We start from the raw sequence: 21,869 nt of genomic DNA, 5'->3' as shown, positions 1-21,869 counted from the left end.
ATCCTCTCACTGAGGGTACACTCTGAGATACTTTGGCATATTGTCATAAAAATAAAGTACCTTTATTTTTAGTATAACTGTGTATTGTGTTTTCTTATGATATTGTGCATATGACACTAAGTGGTACTGTAGTAGCTTCACACGTCTCCTAGTTCAGCCTAAGCTGCTCTGCTAAGCTACCATTATCTATCAGCCTAAGCTGCTAGACACCCTGTACAGTAATAAGGGATAACTGGGCCTGGTGCAAGGTGCAAGTACCCCTTGGTACTCACTACAAGCCAGTCCAGCCTCCTACATTGGTTGTGCAGCGGTGGGATAAGTGCTTTGAGACTACTTACCACTCTTGTCATTGTACTTTTCATAAGAGAAAAATATACAAAACAAGTTCAGTGTATATACACATTGCCAAAAAGTTTTGCATTTCCTCTTTTCACTCTTTTCTAAAGTGCTGAAAAGTACTCCTAAACTTTCTAAAAGTTCTTAAAAGTTTAAAAAGTTTTTTTCTGTCTTTCTAAAAAGTTCTGAAAACTTTTTTCACTTTTTCTATCACTTTAACTCTCTCTAAAAATGTCTGGCACAGGCCAAAATGTTGACCTGTCTAAGATTGCATATGACCACCTTAGCTGGAAAGGAGTAAGGAGTCTCTGTATAGAGAGAGGTTTGAATGTAGGGAAGAATCCTTCCTTGGAATTGTTACTTAACATGCTTAGAGAACAAGATAAGGCAAAAAGTGCCCCATCTGTTGAAAAAGTAGCTAATGGTTCCCAATCTGATCCAGGGACTCCCCCAGGAAAAGATTCAGGAAAGAAACTTCCTAGCCTGCCCATTACTAGACAGTCTAGCATAGTTGGTAATGATGTTGAGTCACACCATACAAATAGTGTTGTCTCACATCATAGCAAAAGCATTTATTCTCACCACAGCGGTACTGATGTTTCTGTTAGCCAAGCAGTTAGGGTGCCCTCTGTAAGGGACAGGTCTCCTTCTGTCCATTCTCACCATACTTCTGTTTCAAGACATGTCCCTCCCACCCACCCTGATGACAGATTGTTAGAAAGGGAGCTCAATAGATTGAGAGTGGAACAAACCAGACTGAAGCTCAAGAAGCAACAGCTGGATTTGGATAGACAGACTTTAGAAGTAGAGAAGGAGAGACAGAAACTGGGTTTAGAAACCCATGGTGGCAGCAGCAGTATTCCCCATAGTCATCCTGCAAAAGAGCATGATTCCAGGAATCTGCATAAAATAGTTCCCCCTTATAAGGAGGGGGATGACATTAACAAGTAGTTTGCTGCACTTGAGAGGGCCTGTGCTGTACAGGATGTCCCTCAAAGGCAGTGGGCTGCTATCCTATGGCTATCATTTAGTGAAAAAGGTAGGGATAGGCTCCTTACTGTAAAAGAAAATGAAGCTAATGATTACAAAGTTCTTAAGAATGCACTCCTGGATGGGTATGGCTTAACCACTGAACAATACAGGATAAAGTTCAGAGAGACCAAAAAGGAGTCTTCACAAGACTGGGTTGATTTCATTGACCATTCAGTGAAGGCCTTGGAGGGGTGGTTACATGGCAGTAAAGTTACTGATTATGGCAGCCTGTATAACTTGATCCTGGGAGAGCATATTCTTAATAATTGTGTGTCTGATTTGTTGCACCAGTACCTGGTGGACTCTGATCTGACCTCTCCCCAAGAATTGGGAAAGAAGGCAGACAAATGGGTCAGAACAAGGGTGAACAGAAAAGTTCATACAGGTGGTGACAAGGAGAACAATAAGAAGAAAGATGGTGAAAAATCTCAAGATAAGCATGGGGATAAGGGTAAAACCAAAGATCCCACTTCAAATCTTAAACACTCTTCAGGGGGTGGGGATAAAACAAATTCTTCCTCTTCTTCTCAACCTACACAATTTAAAAAGCCTTGGTGCTTTGTGTGTAAAAACAGAGGCCATAGGCCAGGGGATAAGTCCAGTCCAGGTAAACCCCCTGAGCCTACCACCACTAATACATCAATCTCTAGTGCCCCTAGCAGTAGTGGTACTAGTGGTGGGACTGCTGGCAACAGTCAAGTTAAGGGTGTAGTTGGGTTCACTTATGGGTCCATAGTAGAAACTGGGGTAGTCAGTCCCAAGACAGTTTCTGTCACACCTAGTGGCATTGGCCTTGCCACACTGGCTGCTTGTCCCCTTACAATGGATAAGTACAGGCAGACAGTTTCAATAAATGGTGTTGAGGCCTTGGCCTACAGGGACACAGGTGCCAGTATCACTTTGGTGACTGAAAACCTAGTGCATCCTGAACAACACATCATTGGACAACAGTATAAGATTATTGATGTCCATAACTCCACTAAGTTTCTTCCCTTAGCTATAATTCAGTTTAGTTGGGGTGGAGTTACTGGCCCTAAGCAGGTGGTGGTATCACCTAGCTTACCTGTAGACTGTCTCTTAGGTAATGATCTAGAGGCCTCAGGTTGGGCTGATGTAGAGTTTTATGCCCATGCAGCCATGCTGGGCATCCCTGAGGAATTATTCCCTCTCATTTCTAGTGAAATGAAAAAGCAAAGGAGAGAAGGCCTGAAAACTCAGGATCCCTCTCCATCAACAGGTATAAAGGGTATCACAGTATCCCCTAACCACCCTACCATTCAGGATACCATTCCTGTGGTGGGAGAAATCTCTCCTGGGGTGGCACCTGTTCCAAGGGAATCATCAGCTGGCAAAGCTGTACTCCCTGAGGTAGAAGTACCTCTCTGTGGGATAACTAACATTGGTGAGAAAAAGAGCACCATTTTAGTTAACATGGAGCATCCCTCCAACCCTCCCAGAGAAACTTTAGTGCAGAAACTCTGCACTGCCTCACAACACTTAGGACAGCATCCCTGCCCTAGTGTGGAGCTGATAGGACAGCATCCCTGCCCTGCTCCAACCCAAGAGAAACAGCATCCCTGTTCTCTCTTCCAGCCATATGGACAAAGTTTTTGCCCAGCTATGGCTTTTCTGAGACAGCATCCCTGTCTGGCATTTCCATCACTACAAATAGGTTCAGTGGACAATTCCCACTGCTCTAAACTAAAACTTACTGATAGAAACTCTGAAAATACATCTTCACATTGTTGCTTAGCTAAAAAACTTCAAACAGGGTGGTTTACATCCCCACAGGGAAGTAACCATATAGTGGATGATAAAGGGAGTAACCAGTCTATTGCAGAGCTACTCTCTACTTATCACCACTTAGACAATAAAGTCTCAACTGGCCAAGGTTAGCCTTATTGTCCTTCGTTTGGGGGGGGTTGTGTGAGAAAGTAGCCTCTTTCTAGCCTTGTTACCCCCACTTTGGGCCTGTTTGTGAGTGTATGTCAGGGTGTTTTCACTGTCTCACTGGTATCCTGCTTGCCAGGGCCCAGTGCTCATAGTGAAAACCCTATGTTTTCAGTATGTTTGTTATGTGTCACTGGGACCCTGCTAGCCAGGACCCCAGTGCTCATAAGTTTGTGGCCTATATGTATGTGTTCCCTGTGTGGTGCCTAACTGTCTCACTGAGGCTCTGCTAATCAGAACCTCAGTGGTTATGCTCTCTCATTTCTTTCAAATTGTCACTGACAGGCTAGTGACCAATTTTACCAATTTACATTGGCTTACTGGAACACCCTTATAATTCCCTAGTATATGGTACTGAGGTACCCAGGGTATTGGGGTTCCAGGAGATCCCTATGGGCTGCAGCATTTCTTTTGCCACCCATAGGGAGCTCTGACAATTCTTACACAGGCCTGCCACTGCAGCCTGAGTGAAATAACGCACACGTTATTTCACAGCCATATTACACTGCACTTAAGTAACTTATAAGTCACCTATATGTCTAACCTTTACCTGGTAAAGGTTGGGTGCTAAGTTACTTAGTGTGAGGGCACCCTGGCACTAGCCAAGGTGCCCCCACATTGTTCAGGGCCAATTCCCCGGAGTTTGTGAGTGCGGGGACACCATTACACGTGTGCACTACATATAGGTCACTACCTATATGTAGCTTCACAATGGTAACTCCGAATATGGCCATGTAATATGTCTATGATCATGGAATTGCCCCCTCTATACCATCCTGGCATAGTTGGCACAATCCCATGATCCCAGTGGTCTGTAGCACAGACCCTGGTACTGCCATACTGCCTTTCCCGGGGTTTCACTGCAGCTGCTGCTGCTGCCAACGCCTCAGACAGGCATCTGCCCTCCTGGGGTCCAGCCAGGCCTGGCCCAGGATGGCAGAACAAAGGACTTCCTCTGAGAGAGGGTGTTACACCCTCTCCCTTTGGAAAATGGTGTGAAGGCAGGGGAGGAGTAGCCTCCCCCAGCCTCTGGAAATGCTTTCTTGGGCACAGATGTGCCCAATTCTGCATAAGCCAGTTTACACAGGTTCAGGGGACCCCTTAGCCCTGCTCTGGTGCAAAACTGGACAAAGGAAAGGGGAGTGACCACTCCCCTGACCTGTACCTCCCCTGGGAGGTGCCCAGAGCTCCTCCAGTGTGCTCCAGACCTCTGCCATCTTGGAAACAGAGGTGCTGCTGGCACACTGGACTGCTCTGAGTGGCCAGTTCCACCAGGTGACGTCAGAGACTCCTTGTGATAGGCTCCTTCAGGTGTTGCTAGCCTATCCTCTCTCCTAAGTAGCCAAACCCTCTTTTCTGGCTATTTAGGGTCTCTGTCTCTTGGGATTCCTTAGATAACGAATGCAAGAGCTCATCCGAGTTCCTCTGCATCTCTCTCTTCACCTTCTGCCAAGGAATCGACTGCTGACCGCGCTGGAAGCCTGCAAACCTGCAACATAGTAGCAAAGACGACTACTGCAACTCTGTAACGCTGATCCTGCCGCCTTCTTGACTGTTTTCCTGGTGCTGCATGCTGTGGGGTTAGTCTGCCTCCTCTCTGCACTAGAAGCTCCGAAGAAATCTCCCGTGGGTCGACGGAATCGTCCCCCTGCAACCGCAGGCACCAAAAGCTGCATTACCGGTCCCTTGGGTCTCCTCTCAGCACGACGAGCGAGGTCCCTCGAATCCAGCAACTCTGTCCAAGTGACTCCCACAGTCCAGTGACTCTTCAGTCCAAGTTTGGTGGAGGTAAGTCCTTGCCTCACCTCGCTAGACTGCATTGCTGGGAACCATGACTTTTGCAGCTACTCCGGCCCCTGTGCACTTCCGGTGGAAATCCTTTGTGCACAGCCCAGCCTGGGTCCACGGCACTCTAACCTGCATTGCACGACTTTCTAAGTTGGTCTCCGGCGACGTGGGACTCCTTTGTGCGACTTCGGGTGAGCACCATTTCACGCATCCTCGTAGTGCCTGTTTCTGGCACTTCTCCGGGTGCTGCCTGCTGCTAAGAGGGCTTCTTGTCTTGCTCGACGTCCCCTCTACCTCCTGGTCCAATTTGCGACCTCCTGGTCCCTCCTGGGCCGCAGCACCGTCCAAAAACGCTAACCGCACGATTTGCAGCTAGCAAGGCTTGTTGGCGTTCTTTCGGCGGGAAAACACTTCTGCACGACTCTACAAGGCGAGAGGGATCCGTCCTCCAAAGGGGAAATCTCTAGCCCTTTGCGTTCCTGCAGAAACCGCAGCTTCTTCAGTCCAGTTGAAGCTTCTTTGCACCCGCAGCTGGCATTTCCTGGGCATCTGCCCATCTCCGACTTGCTTGTGACTTTTGGACATGGTCCCCTTGTTCCACAGGTATCCCAGATTAGAAATCCAGCGTTGTTGCATTGTTGGTTTGTGTCTTTCCTGCCTTATTCCCCTTTCACGACTTCTTTGTCCTTTGGGGAACTTTAGTGCACTTTGCACTCACTTTTCAGGGTCTTGGGGAGGGCTAATTTTCTAACTCTCACTATTTTCTAATAGTCCCAGCGACCCTCTACAAGGTCACATAGGTTTGGGGTCCATTCGTGGTTCGCATTCCACTTTTGGAGTATATGGTTTGTGTTGCCCCTATCCCTATGTGTCCCCATTGCATCCTATTGTAACTATACATTGTTTGCACTGTTTTCTAAGACTATACTGCATATTTCTGGTATTGTGTATATATATATTGTGTATATATATCTTGTGTATATTTCCTATCCTCTCACTGAGGGTACACTCTGAGATACTTTGGCATATTGTCATAAAAATAAAGTACCTTTATTTTTAGTATAACTGTGTATTGTGTTTTCTTATGATATTGTGCATATGACACTAAGTGGTACTGTAGTAGCTTCACACGTCTCCTAGTCCAGCCTAAGCTGCTCTGCTAAGCTACCATTATCTATCAGCCTAAGCTGCTAGACACCCTATACACTAATAAGGGATAACTGGGCCTGGTGCAAGGTGCAAGTACCCCTTGGTACTCACTACAAGCCAGTCCAGCCTCCTACACCTGGGTCTGAGTTGTAGGGGTAACCCAATCTATGATAGTTTGGATTTTCCCCTGAAGTGGTGCAATCTGTTCTCCACCTACCAGGTGTCCCAGATAAACCACTTTCCCCTGCCCTATCTGGCACTTTGAAGCCTTGATAGTGAGGCCTGCCTTTTGCAGGGCCTCCAAAACTTTCCATAGGTGGACCAGGTGATCATCCCAGGTGGAGGTAAATACAGCTATATCATCTAGATATGCTGCACTAAAAGCCTCCAATCCTTGCAGGACTGTATTCACCAACCTCTGAAAAGTGGCAGGTGCATTTTTCAAACCAAAGGGCATTACTGTGAATTGGTAGTGCCCTCCAATAGTCGAAAATGCAGTTTTTGCATTAGCATCCTCTGATAACTTGATCTGCCAATACCCTGCAGTCAAATCAAAGGTGCTTAGATACTTGGCAGATGCCAGTGTATCTATCAGCTCATCTGCCCTGGGTATAGGGTGAGCATCAGTTTTAGTTACCTGGTTGAGACCTCTGTAATCTACACAAAATCTCATTTCCTTTTTCCCATCTTTGGAATGAGGCTTTGGTACAAGTACCACAGGAGAGGCCCATGGACTTTAAGAGTGCTCAACCACTCCCAGTTCAAGCATTTTCTGGACCTCTTGTTTTATGCAGTCTCTGACATGGTCAGGCTGCCTATAGATCTTACTTTTGACAGACATGCTGTCTCCAGTATCTATAGTGTGCTCACACCAAGAAGTGGTGCCTGGCACAGTAGAAAAGAGTTCAGAAAACTGACCCAGGAGATTTATGCAGTGGTCTTTCTGCTCAGCAGTAAGACAATCTTCCAAAACTACACCTTCCACTAGAGCATCTTGTTCGGTGGAAGAGAAGAGATCAGGGAGAGGGTCACTCTCTTCTTCCTGTCCTCCATCTGTTGCAATGAGCAGGGTGAGATCAGCCCTGTCATAGTAGGGTTTCAGGCGATTGACATGGAGTACCCTAAGGGGACTCCTGGCAGTGCCCAAGTCCACCAAGTAGGTGACTTCTCTCTTCTTTTCAACAATAATGTGTGGTCCACTCCATTTGTCTTGGAGTGCTTGGGGCTGTAGGAAAGTGCCTTCTTGTCTGGCATGTTACCCCCATATTTCACTGTATATATGTTGTTTTAGTTGTATGTGTCACTGGGACCCTGCCAGCCAGGGTCCCAGTGCTCATAAGTGTGCCCTATAGGTGTTACCTGTGTTATGACTAACTGTCTTACTGAGGCTCTGCTATCCAGAACCTCAGTGGTTATGCTCTCTCATTTCTTTCAAATTGTCACTAACAGGCTAGTGACCAATTTCACCAATTCATATTGGCATACTGGAACACCCTTATAATTCCCTAGTATATGGTACTGAGGTACCCAGGGTATTGGGGTTCCAGGAGATCCCTATGGGTTGCAGCATTTCTTTTGCCACCCATAGGGAGCTCTGACAATTCTTACACAGGCCTGCCACTGCAGCCTGAGTGAAATAACGCACACGTTATTTCACAGCCATTTTACACTGCACTTAAGTAACTTATAAGTCACCTATATGTCTAACCTTTACCTGGTAAAGGTTGAGTGCTAAGTTACTTAGTGTGTGGGCACCCTGGCACTAGCCAAGGTGCCCCCACATGGTTCAGGGCCAATTCCCCGGACTTTGTGAGTGCGGGGACACCATTACAAGCGTGCACTACATATAGGTCTCTACCTATGTGTAGCTTCACAATGGTAACTCCGAATATGGCCATGTAACATGTCTAAGATCATGGAATTGCCCCCTCTATGCCATCCTGGCATTGTTGGCACAATCCCATGATCCCACGGGTCTCTAGCACAGACCCGGGTACTGCCAAACTGCCTTTTCAGGGGTTTCACTGCAGCTGCTGCCAACCCCTCAGACAGGTTTCTGCCCTCCTGGGGTCCAGCCAGGCCTGGCCCAGGAAGGCAGAACAAAGGACTTCCTCGGAGAGAGGGTGTTACACCCTCTCCCTTTGGAAAATGGTGTTAAGGCAGGGGAGGAGTAGCCTCCCCCAGCCTCTGGAAATGCTTTCATGGGCACACATGGTGCCCATTTCTGCATAAGCCAGTCTACACCGGTTCAGGGACCCCTCAGCCCTGCTCTGGCGTGAAACTGGACAAAGGTAAGGGGAGTGACCACTCCCCTGACCTGTACCTCCCCTGGGAGGTGCCCAGAGCTCCTCCAGTGTGCTCCAGACCTCTGCCATCTTGGAAACAGAGGTGCTGCTGGCACACTGGACTGCTCTGAGTGGCCAGTTCCACCAGGTGACGTCAGAGACTCCTTGTGATAGGCTCCTTCAGGTGTTGCTAGCCTATCCTCTCTCCTAAGTAGCCAAACCCTCTTTTCTGGCTATTTAGGGTCTCTGTCTCTTGGGATTCCTTAGATAACGAATGCAAGAGCTCATCCGAGTTCCTCTGCATCTCTCTCTTCACCTTCTGCCAAGGAATCGACTGCTGACCGTGCTGGAAGCCTGCAAAACTGCAACAAAGTAGCGAAGACGACTACTGCAACTCTGTAACGCTGATCCTGCGGCCTTCTCAACTGTTTTCCTGGTGGTGCATGCTGCGGGGGTAGTCTGCCTCCTCTCTGCACTAGAAGCTCCGAAGAAATCTCCCGGGGGTCGACGGAATCGTCCCCCTGCAACCGCAGGCACCAAAGAACTGCATCACCGGTCCCCTGGGTCTCCTCTCAGCACGACGAGCGAGGTCCCTTGAATCCAGCAACTCTGTCCAAGTGACTCCCACAGTCCAGTGACTCTTCAGTCCAAGTTTGGTGGAGGTAAGTCCTTGCCTCCCCACGCCAGACTGCATTGCTGGGAACCGCGTCTTTTGCAGCTACTCCGGCTCCTGTGCACTTTCCGAGGGAATCCTTTGTGCACAGCCAAGTCTGGGTCCACAGCACTCTAACCTGCATTGCACGACCTCCTGAGTTGTCCTCCGGCGGCGTGGGACTCCTTTGTGCAACTTCAGGTGAGCACCATTTCACTCCTCTTCGTAGTGCCTGTTCTGGCACTTCTGCGGGTGCTGCCTGCTTCTGAGAGGGCTCCTTGTCTTGCTGGCCGCCCCCTCTGTCCCCTGACGCAATTGGCGACATCCTGGTCCCTCCTGGGCCACAGCAGCATCCAAAAACCCTAACCACACGACTTGCAGCTAGCAAGGCTTGTTTGCGGTCTTTCTTCAGGAAAACAGTTCTGCACGACTCTCCACGGCGTGGCAGATCCATCCTCCAAAGGGGAAGTTTCTAGCCCTTGTCGTTCCTGCAGAATCCTCAGCTTCTGTCTAGTAGCAGCTTCTTTGCATCCACAGCTGGCATTTCCTGGGCATCTGCCCACTCTCGACTTGATCGTGACTTTTGGACTTGGCCCCTTGTTCCACAGGTACTCTCGTCTGGAAATCCATTGTTTTTGCATTGCTGGTGTTGGTCTTTCCTGCAGAATTCCCCTATCACGACTTCTGTGCTCTTTGGGGAACTTTAGTGCACTTTGCACTCACTTTTCAGGGTCTTGGGGTGGGGTTATTTTTCTAACCCTCACTGTTTCCTTACAGTCCCAGCGACCCTCTACAAGGTCACATAGGTTTGGGGTCCATTCGTGGTTCGCATTCCACTTTTGGAGTATATGGTTTGTGTTGCCCCTATCCCTATGTGTCCCCATTGCATCCTATTGTAACTATACATTGTTTGTACTGTTTTCTAATACTGTACTGCATATTTTTGGTATTGTGTACATATATCTTGTGTATATTTGCTATCCTCATACTGAGGGTACTCACTGAGATACTTTGGCATATTGTCATAAAAATAAAGTACCTTTATTTTTAGTATATGTGTGTAATGTGTTTTCTTATGATATTGTGCATATGACACTAGTGGTACTGTAGGAGCTTCACTCGTCTCCTAGTTCAGCCTAAGCTGCTCTGCTAAGCTACCATTATCTATCAGCTTAAGCTGCTAGACACCACTATACACTAATAAGGGATACCTGGGCCTGGTGCAAGGTGTAAGTACCCCTTGGTACTCACTACAAGCCAGCCCAGCCTCCTACATTGGTTGTGCAGCGGTGGGATAAGTACTTTGCAACTACTTACCACTTTTGTCATTGTACTTTTCATAAGAGAAAAATATACAAAACAAGTTCAGTGTATGTACACCTAACAAAAAAGTTTTGCTTTTCTTTTCTCACTTCTTTTCTAAAGTGCTGAAAACTGCCACTAAACTTTCTAAAAAGTTCTTAAAAAGTTTTAAAAGTTTTTTTCTGTCTTTCCAAAAGTTCTGAAAAACTTTTTTCTCACTTTTTCTATCACTTAAACACTTTCTAAAATGTCTGGCACAGGCCAAACTGTTGATCTGTCCAAACTTGCTTATGATCACCTTAGCTGGAAAGGAGTAAGGAGTCTCTGCATAGAAAGAGGTTTAAGTGTAAGGAAGAATCCCTCTAGAGAACTGTTGGTTAACATGCTTGTTGAACAAGATAAAGCCAGAGGTGGCACTTCTGGTGAAAAATTAGCTGATGGTTCCCACTCTGATTCTGGGGCACCCCTAGCAAAAGGTGTGGGAGGGAAGCTTTCCAGCCTGCCCCCTAGCAAGCCACCTAGCATAGCTGGTACTGATGTAGAGTCACACCATACTGATAGTGTTGTCTCACATCACAGTAAGAGTATTCCTTCTCATCATAGTAGAAGTGCTGTTTCTGTTAGCCAAGCTGTTAGGGTGACATATGTTAGGGACAGGTCTCCTTCTGTTCATTCTCACCATACTTCTGTTTCAAGGAATGACCCACCCACCCACCCTGATGACAGAGTGTTAGAAAGGGAGCTCAATAGATTGAGAGTGGAACAAACCAGGCTGAAGCTCAAGAAGCAACAGTTGGATTTGGATAGGCAGTCCTTAGAAGTGGAAAGAGAAAGACAGAAATTGGGTTTAGAAACCCATGGTGGCAGCAGTAGTATTCCCCATAGTCATCCTGCAAAAGAGCATGATTCTAGGAATCTGCACAAGATAGTTCCCCCTTATAAGGAGGGGGATGACATTAACAAGTGGTTTGCTGCACTTGAGAGGGCCTGTGTTGTACAGGATGTCCCTCAAAGGCAGTGGGCTACTATCCTATGGCTATCATTTAGTGGAAAGGGTAGGGATAGGCTCCTTACTGCGAAAGAAAGTGAAGCCAATGATTTCAAAGTTCTTACGAATGCACTCCTAGATGGTTATGGCTTAACCACTGAACAGTACAGGATGAAGTTCAGTGAAACCAAAAAGGAGTCTTCACAAGACTGGGTAGACTTTGTTGACCATTCAGTGAAGGCCTTGGAGGGGTGGTTACATGGCAGTAAAGTTACTGATTATGAAAGCCTGTATAACTTAATCCTGAGAGAGCATATTCTTAATAATTGTGTGTCTGATTTGTTGCACCAGTACCTGGTAGACTCTGATCTGACCTCTCCCCAAGAATTGGGAAAGAAGGCAGACAAATGGGTCAGAACAAGGGTGAACAGAAAAGTTAATACAGGGGGTGACAAAGATGGCAAGAAGAAGGATGGTAAGTCTTCTGACAAGGGTGGGGACAAATCTAAAAATGAGTCTTCATCAGGCCCACAAAAACACTCTGGTGGGGGTGGTGGGTCCAAATCCTCTTCAAATCAAAACAAAGAAAAGAACCCATGGTGCTATTTATGTAAAATAAAAGGCCATTGGACAACAGATCCCAGTTGTCCAAAGAAAAGCACCAAGCCTCCTACCACTACAACCCCTGCTGCTACACCTAGTGCCCCTAATAATAGCAGTGGTGGTGGGAGCAAACCTACTAATAGCCAATCCAAGGGAGTAGCTGGGCTCACTTTTGGTAACTTAGTTGGGGTTGGTCTTGTTAGGGAGACCACAGAGGCTGTGTTAGTCTCTGGGGGGGCTATTGATTTAGCCACCTTAGTTGCTTGTCCCCTTAACATGGATAAGTACAAGCAACTACCCCTAATAAATGGTGTTGAGGTTCAGGCCTACAGGGACACAGGTGCCAGTGTTACAATGGTAATAGAGAAACTGGTCCACCCTGAACAACACCTACTTGGTCACCAGTACCAAGTAACCGATGCTCACAACAACACACTTAGCCACCCCATGGCTGTTTTAAATCTCAACTGGGGGGGGGTTACTGGTCCAAAGAAAGTTGTGGTTGCCTCAGATTTACCTGTAGACTGTCTACTTGGAAATGATTTAGAGACATCAGCTTGGTCAGATGTGGAGTTGGCGGCCCATGCAGCAATGCTGGGCATTCCAGGGCATATTTTTGCTTTAACCAGGGCTCAGGCCAAAAAGCAAAAAGGACAGGGTGACTTGGATCCTGGAAGAATGGACCAAGTGCTCCCTAAAGCTGGGGCTAGTAGAAGTAAATCACTACCTACTATCCCTCCCTCTACAGTGGATTCTACTTCTGAGGAAGAAGAATTTCCACCCTGTGCAGAACCTACACCAGAGGAGCTGGAAGCAGACACTGCTGAGCTTTTGGGTGAAGGGGGGCCTGCCAGGGAGGAGCTGAGTGTGGCACAGCATACCTGTCCCACACTAGAGGGTCTAAGGCAGCAAGCTGTCAAACAAGCAAATGGGGATGTCAGTGACTCTCACAGAGTTTACTGGGAGGACAACCTCTTGTACACTGAAGCAAGGGATCCAAAACCTGGAACTGCCAGGAGATTGGTGATTCCTCAGGAGTACAGAAAGTTCCTCCTAACTCTAGCCCACGACATTCCCTTAGCTGGACATTTGGGGCAAATGAAAACTTGGGACAGGCTTGTCCCCTTGTTTCATTGGCCTAGAATGTCAGAGGACACAAAGGAATTTTGTAAGTCCTGTGAAACCTGTCAAGCCAGTGGCAAGACAGGTAGCACCCCAAAGGCACCCCTTATCCCACTGCCTGTGGTTGGGGTTCCCTTTGCAAGGGTAGGGGTTGACATAGTTGGCCCCCTTGACCCTCCTACTGCTTCAGGCAATAAGTTTATCTTGGTGGTAGTGGACCATGCCACCATATATCCTGAAGCAATTCCTCTAAGGACCACTACAGCTCCTGCAGTGGCAAAGGCCCTCCTGGGAATCTTTTCCAGGGTGGGCTTCCCAAAAGAGGTGGTATCAGACAGAGGAAGCAATTTCATGTCTGCTTACTTAAAGGCCATGTGGAAGGAGTGTGGTGTTACATTCAAGTTCACTACACCCTATCATCCACAAACAAATGGACTGGTGGAGAGATTTAACAAAACTCTCAAAGGCATGATTATGGGACTCCCTGAAAAACTCCGCAGGAGATGGGATATCCTGTTACCTTGCCTCCTTTTTGCTTACAGGGAGGTACTCCAAAAAGGAGTGGGCTTCAGCCCCTTTGAACTCCTATTTGGACACCCTGTGGGAGGTCCTCTAACACTTGTTAAGGAGGGTTGGGAACAACCTTTAAAAGCTCCAAAGCAAGACATAGTGGACTATGTACTTGGCCTCAGATCAAGGATGGCTGAGTACATGAAAAAGGCCAGTAAAAACCTTCAGGCCAGCCAAGAGCTCCAAAAGCAATGGCATGACCAGAAGGCTGTTTTGGTTCAGTACCAACCAGGGCAGAAAGTGTGGGTCTTGGAGCCTGTGGCCCCAAGGGCACTCCAAGATAAATGGAGTGGACCCCAAATAATTGTTGAAAAGAAGGGTGAAGTCACCTACTTAGTTGACTTAGGCACTGCCAGGAGTCCCCTTAGGGTGCTCCATGTCAATCGCCTGAAACCCTACTATGACAGGGCTGATCTCACCCTGCTCATGGCAACAGATGAGGGACAGGAAGAAGAGAGTGACCCTCTCCCTGATCTCTTCTCTTCCACAGAACAAGATGCTCTGGTGGAAGGTGTAGTACATGCAGATTGTCTCACTGCTGAGCAGAAAGACTACTGCACAAATCTCCTAGGTCAGTTTTCTGAACTCTTCTCTACTGTGCCAGGCACGACTTCTTGGTGTGAGAACACATCTAGATACTGGAGACAGCTTGCCTGTCAAAAGTAAGATCTATAGGCAGCCTGACCATGTCAGAGACTGCATAAAACAAGAAGTGCAGAAAATGCTTGAACTAGGAGTGGTTGAGCACTCTGAAAGTCCATGGGCCTCTCCTGTGGTACTTGTACCAAAACCTCATTCCAAAGATGGAAAGAAAGAAATGCGGTTTTGTGTAGACTATAGAGGTCTCAACCAAGTAACCAAAACTGATGCTCACCCTATACCCAGGGCAGATGAGCTAATAGATACACAGGCATCTGCCAAGTATCTAAGCACTTTTGATTTGACTGCAGGGTATTGGCAGATCAAATTATCAGAAGATGCAAAAGCAAAAACTGCATTTTCAACCATTGGAGGCCATTACCAATTCACAGTAATGCCTTTTGGATTGAAAAATGCACCTGCCACTTTTCAGAGGTTGGTGAATACAGTCCTGCAAGGGCTGGAAGCTTTTAGTGCAGCATATCTAGATGATATAGCTGTCTTTAGCTCCAGCTGGGATGATCACCTGGTCCACCTATGGAAAGTTTTGGAGGCCCTGCAAAAGGCAGGCCTCACTATCAAGGCTTCAAAGTGCCAGATAGGGTAGGGGAAGGTGGTTTATCTGGGACACCTAGTAGGTGGAGAACAGATTGCACCACTTCAGGGGAAAATCCAAACTATTATTGATTGGGTTCCCCCTACAACTCAGACTCAGGTGAGAGCATTCTTAGGCCTCACTGGGTATTACAGGAGGTTCATAAAGAACTATGGCTCCATTGCAGCCCCTCTTAATGACCTCATCTCCAAGAAAATGCCTAAAAAGGTATTATGGACAGCTAGCTGTCAGAAAGCTTTTGAGGAGCTGAAACAGGCCATGTGCTCTGCACCTGTCCTGAAAAGCCCCTGTTACTCCAAAAAATTCATTGTCCAAACTGATGCATCTGAATTAGGGGTAGGGGCAGTTCTTTCACAACTTAATTCTGAGGGCCAGGATCAACCTGTTGCTTTTATCAGCAGGAGGTTGACCCCTAGAGAAAAGCGTTGGTCTGCCATAGAGAGGGAGGCCTTTGCTGTGGTCTGGGCACTGAAGAAGTTGAGGCCATACCTGTTTGGCACTCACTTCATTGTTCAGACAGACCACAAACCTCTACTTTGGCTAAAACAAATGAAAGGTGAAAATCCTAAATTGTTGAGGTGGTCCATATCCCTACAGGGAATGGACTATACAGTGGAACATAGACCTGGGAGTACCCAGTCCAATGCAGATGGACTCTCCAGATATTTCCACTTAGACAATGAAGACTCATCAGGTCATGGCTAGTCTTATTGTCCTTCGTTTGGGGGGGGGTTGTGTAGGAAAGTACCATCTTGCCTGGCATGTTACCCCCATATTTCACTGTATATATGTTGTTTTAGTTGTATGTGTCACTGGGACCCTGCCAGCCAGGGCCCCAGTGCTCATAAGTGTGCCCTGTATGTGTTAACTGTGTTATGACTAACTGTCTCACTGAGGCTCTGCTAATCAGAACCTCAGTGGTTATGCTCTCTCATTTCTTTCCAAATTGTCACTAACAGGCTAGTGACCAATTTTACCAATTTACATTGGCATACTGGAACACCCTTATAATTCCCTAGTATATGGTACTGAGGTACCCAGGGTATTGGGGTTCCAGGAGATCCCTATGGGCTGCAGCATTTCTTTTGCCACCCATAGGGAGCTCTGACAATTCTTACACAGGCCTGCCACTGCAGCCTGAGTGAAATAACGTCCACGTTATTTCACAGCCATTTTACACTGCACTTAAATAACTTATAAGTCACCCATATGTCTAACCTTTACCTGGTAAAGGTTGGGTGCTAAGTTACTTAGTGTGTGGGCACCCTGGCACTAGCCAAGGTGCCCCCACATTGTTCAGGGCCAATTCCCCGGACTTTGTGAGTGCGGGGACACCATTACACGCGTGCACTACATATAGGTCACTACCTATGTGTAGCTTCACAATGGTAACTCCGAATATGGCAATGTAACATGTCTAAGATCATGGAATTGACCCACCAATGCCATCCTGGTATTGGGGAGACAATCCCATGATTCCCCGGGTCTCTAGCACAGACCCGGGTACTGCCAAACTGCCTTTCCCGGGGTTTCACTGCAGCTGCTGCTGCTGCCAACCCCTCAGACAGATTTCTGCCCTCCGGGGGTCCAGCCAGGCTTGGCCCAGGAAGGCAGAACAAAGGACTTCCTCAGAGAGAGAGTGTTACACCCTCTCCCTTTGGAATAAGGTGTCAGGGCTGGGGAGGAGTAGCCTCCCCCAGCCTCTGGAAATGCTTTGATGGGCACAGCTGGTGCCCATCTCTGCATAAGCCAGTCTACACCGGTTCAGTGATCCCCCAGCCCTGCTCTGGCGCAAAACTGGACAAAGGAAAGGGGAGTGACCACTCCCCTGACCTGCACCTCCCCTGGGAGGTGCCCAGAGCTCCTCCAGTGTGCTCCAGACCTCTGCCATCTTGGAAACAGAGGTGCTGCTGGCACACTGGACTGCTCTGAGTGGCCAGGGCCAGCAGGTGACGTCAGAGACTCCTTCTGATAGGCTCCTTCAGGTGTTGCTAGCCTATCCTCTCTCCTAAGTAGCCAAACCCTCTTTTCTGGCTATTTAGGGTCTCTGCTTTGGGGAATTCTTTAGATAACGAATGCAAGAGCTCATCAGAGTTCCTCTGCATCTCTCTCTTCACCTTCTGCCAAGGAATCGACTGCTGACCGCGCTGGAAGCCTGCAAAACTGCAACAAATTAGCAACGACGACTACTGCGACACTGTAACGCTGATCCAGCCGCCTTCTCGACTGTTCTCCTGGTGGTGCATGCTGTGGGGGTAGTCTGCCTCCTCTCTGCACTAGAAGCTCCAAAGAAATCTCCCGTGGGTCGACGGAATCTTCCCCCTGTAACCGCAGGCACCAAAGAACTGCATCACCGGTCCTCTGGGTCTGCTCTCAGCACAACGAGCGAGGTCCCTTGAAATCAGCAACTCTGTCCAAGTGACTCCCACAGTCCAGTGACTCTTCATTCCAAGTTTGGTGGAGGTAAGTCCTTGCCTCCCCACGCCAGACTGCATTGCTGGGAACAGAGTATTTTGCTGCTACTCCGGCTCCTGTACACTCCACGAAGATTTCCTTTGTGCACAGCCAAGCCTGGTTCCACGGCACTCTAACCTGCATTGCACGACCTCCTGAGTTGTCCTCCGACGGCGTGGGACTCTCTTGTGCAACTCCGGGTGAGCACCGTTTCACTCCACTTCCTAGTGCCTGTTCCGGCACTTCTGCGGGTGCTGGCTGCTTCTGAGAGGGCTCCTTATCTTGCTGGACGCCCCCTCTGTCCCCTCACATAATTGGTGACATCCTGGTCTCTCCTGGGCCACAGCAGCATCCAAAAACCTTAACCGCGACCCTTGCAGCTAGCAAGGCTTGTTTGCGGTCTTTCTGCGGGAAACACTTCTGCACGACTCTTCACGACGTGGGACATCCATCCTCCAAAGGGGAAGTTTCAAGCCCTTGTCGTTCGTGCAGAATCCTCAGCTTCTACCATCCAGTGGCAGCTTCTTTGCATCCACAGCTGGCATTTTCTGGGCATCTGCCCACTCCCGACTTGATCGTGACTTTTGGACTTGGTCCCCTTGTTCCACAGGTACTCTCGTCTGGAAATCCATTGTTGTTGCATTGCTGGTGTTGGTCTTCCTGCAGAATTCCCCTATCACGACTTCTGTGCTCTTTGGGGAACTTCAGTGCACTTTGCACTCAGTTTTCAGGGTCTTGGGGTGGGCTATTTTTCTAACCCTCACTGTTTTCTTACAGTCCCAGCGACCCTCTACGAGGTCACATAGGTTTGGGGTCTATTCGTTTTTCGCATTCCACTTCTAGAGTATATGGTTTGTGTTGCCCCGATCCCTATGTGCCCCCATTGCATTCTATTGTGTCTATACCTTGTTTGCACTGTTTTCTATTGCTATTACTGCATATTTTGGTATTGTGTACATATATCTTGTGTATATTTGCTATCCTCATACTGAGGGTACTCACTGAGATACTTTGGCATATTGTCATAAAAATAAAGTACCTTTATTTTTAGTATATCTGTGTATTGTGTTTTCTTATGATATTGTGCATATGACACTAGTGGTACTGTAGGAGATTCACTCGTCTCCTAGTTCAGCCTAAGCTGCTCTGCTAAGCTACCATTATCTATCAGCCTAAGCTGCTAGACACCCTATACACTAATAAGGGATAACTGGGCCTGGTGCAAGGTGCAAGTACCCCTAGGTACTCACTACAAGCCAGTCCAGCCTCCTACACTGCCCTATCTGGCACTTTGAAGCCTTGATAGTGAGGCCTGCCTTCTGCAGGGCCTCTAAAACTTTCCACAGGTGGACCAGGTGATCATCCCAGGTGGAGCTAAAGACAGCTATATTGTCCAGATATGCTGCACTAAAAGCCTCCAACCCTTGCAGGACTGTATTCACCAACCTCTGAAAAGTGGCAGGTGCATTTTTCAAACCAAAGGGTATTACTGTGAATTGGTAGTGCCCTCCAATAGTCGAAAATGCAGTTTTTGCTTTAGCATCCTCTGATAACTTGATCTGCCAATACCCTGCAGTCAAATCAAAGGTGCTTAGATACTTGGCAGATGCCAGTGTATCTATGAGCTCATCTGCCCTGGGTATAGGGTGAGCATCAGTTTTTGTTACCTGGTTGAGACCTCTGTAGTCTACACAAAACCTAATTTCCCTTTTTCCATCTTTGGAGTGAGGCTTTGGTACAAGCACCACAGGAGAGACCCAGGGGCTTTCAGAGTGTTCAACCACTCCCAGTTCAAGCATTTTCTGAACTTCTTGATTTATGCAGTCTCTGACATGGTCAGGCTGCCTATAGATCTTACTTTTGACAGGCATGCTGTCTCCAGTATCTATAGTGTGCTCACACCAAAAAGTGGTGCCTGGCATAGTAGAAAAGAGTTCAGAAAACTGACCTAGGAGATTTGTACAGTTGTCTTTCTGCTCAGCAGTAAAACAGTCTGCCAAAACTACACCTTCCACTAGAGCATCTTGTTCTGTGGAAGAGAAGAGATCAGGGAGAGGGTCACTCTCTTCTTCCTGTCATTCATCTGTTGCCATGAGCAGGGTGAGATCAGCCCTGTCATAGTAGGGTTTCAGGCGATTGACATGGAGCACCCGAAGGGGACTCCTGGCAGTGCCCAGGTCAGCTAAGTAGGTGACGCGCCCTTCTTTTCAACAACGAGGTGGGGTCCACTCCATTTATCTTGGAGTGCTCTTGGGGCCACAGGCTCCAAAACCCACACCTTCTGTCCTGGTTGGTACTGAATCAGAACAGCCTTCTGGTCATGCCATTGCTTTTGGAGCTCTTGGCTGGCCTGAAGGTTTTTACCGTCCTTTTTCATGTACTCAGCCATTCTGGATCTTAGGCTGAGTACATAGTCCACTATGTCTTGCTTAAGAGCTTTTAAAGGTTGTTCCCAACCCTCCTTTACAAGTGTTAGGGGACCTCTTACAGGGTGCCCAAAGAGGAGTTCAAAGGGGCTGAAGCCCACTCCTTTCTGGGGTACCTCCCTGTAAGTAAAAAGGAGGCAAGGTAACAGGACATCCCATCTCCTCTTGAGTTTTTCAGGGAGTCCCATTATCATTCCTTTGAGAGTTTTATTAAACCTCTCTACCAGTCCATTTGTTTGTGTATGATAAGGTGTGGTGAATTTGTATGTTACACCACATTCCTTCCACATGGCTTTCAAGTATGCAGACATAAAGTTGCTACCCCTGTCTGGTACAACCTCTTTTGGGAAACCCACCCTGGAAAAGATTCCCAGGAGGGCTTTTGCCACTGCAGGTGCTGTAGTGGTCCTTAGAGGAACTGCTTCAGGATATCTTGTGGCATGGTCCACAACCACCAAGATAAACCTATTGCCTGAAGCAGTAGGAGGGTCAAGGGGGCCAACTATGTCAACCCCTATCCTTTCAAAGGGAACCCCAACCACAGGTAGTGGAATAAGGGGAGCCTTTGGTGTGCCACCAGTCTTGCCACTAGCTTGGCAGGTCACACAAGACTTACAGAAATCTTTTGTGTCCTCTGACATCCTAGGCCAGTGAAACAGGGGGACAAGCCTTTCCCATGTTTTAATCTGGCCCAAATGCCCAGCCAAAGGAATGTCATGTGCCAGAGTTAGGAGGAACTCTCTGTACTGCAGGGGAATGACCAATATCCTGGCTGCTCCAGGTTTTGGGTCCGTTGCCTCTGTGTACAAGAGGTTGTCCTCCCAGTAAACTCTATGTGAGTCACTGACATCCCCATTTTGCTGCTTGACAGCTTGCTGTCTGAGACCCTCTAATGTGGGACAGGATTGCTGTGCCACACTCAGCTCTTCCCTGGCAGGCCCCCCTCCACCCAAAAGCTCGGCAGTGTCTGCTGCCAGCTCCTCTGGTGAAGGTTCTGCACAGGGAGGACATTCTTCTTCCTCAGAAGGAGAATCATCTGTAGAGGGAGGGATAGTGGGTAGGGATTTACCCTTGCTACCCCTAGCTTTAGGGTACACTTGGTGCATTGTTCCAGGATCCAAGTTACCCTGTCCTTTTTGCTTTTTGGCCTGAGCCCGTGTCATAGCAAAAATATGCCCAGGAATGCCCAGCATTGCTGCATGAGCCTCCAACTCCACTTTTACCCAAGCTGATGTCTCTAAATCATTTCCTAGTAGACAGTCTACAGGTAAATCTGAAGCAACCACAACTTTCTTTGGACCAGTAACCCGCCCCCGCCCCAGTTGAGATTCACAACAGCCATGGGGTGGGTAAGAGTGTTGTTTTGAGCGTCTGTCACTTGGTACTGTTGACCAAGTAGGTGTTGTTCAGGGTGTACCAGTTTCTCTATTACCATGGTAAGACTGGCACCTGTGTTCCTGTAGGCCTGAACCTCAACACCATTTATTAGGGGAAGTTGCTTGTACTTATCCATATTAAGGGTACAAGCAACCAAGGTGGCCAAATCAATGGCACCTTCAGAGACTAACACAGCCTCTGTGGTCTCCCTAACAAGACCAACCCCAACTAAATTACCAAAAGTGAGCCCAGCTACTCCCTTGGATTGGCTGTTAGTAGGTTTTCTCCCACCACCACTGCTATTACTAGGGGCACTAGAATTTGCAGTAGGGTTGTGGTAGTGGGAGGTTTGGTGTTTTTCTTTGGACAACTGGCATCAGTTGTCCAATGGCCTTTGACTTTACACAAATACCACCAAGGCTTTTTAACTTGATTTGAAGAGGATTTGGACCCACCAGCCCCACCAGAGGATTTTTGTGGGCCTGATGAAGACTCAGTTTTAGATTTGTCCCCACCCTTGTCAGAAGACTTACTATCCTTCTTCTTGCCATCCTTGTCACCCCCTGTATGAACTTTTCTG

Source organism: Pleurodeles waltl, chromosome 7 (genome assembly GCF_031143425.1).
Source record: "Pleurodeles waltl isolate 20211129_DDA chromosome 7, aPleWal1.hap1.20221129, whole genome shotgun sequence".
Lineage (NCBI taxonomy): Eukaryota > Metazoa > Chordata > Amphibia > Caudata > Salamandridae > Pleurodeles > Pleurodeles waltl.
This window is presented reverse-complemented; position numbering follows the sequence as displayed.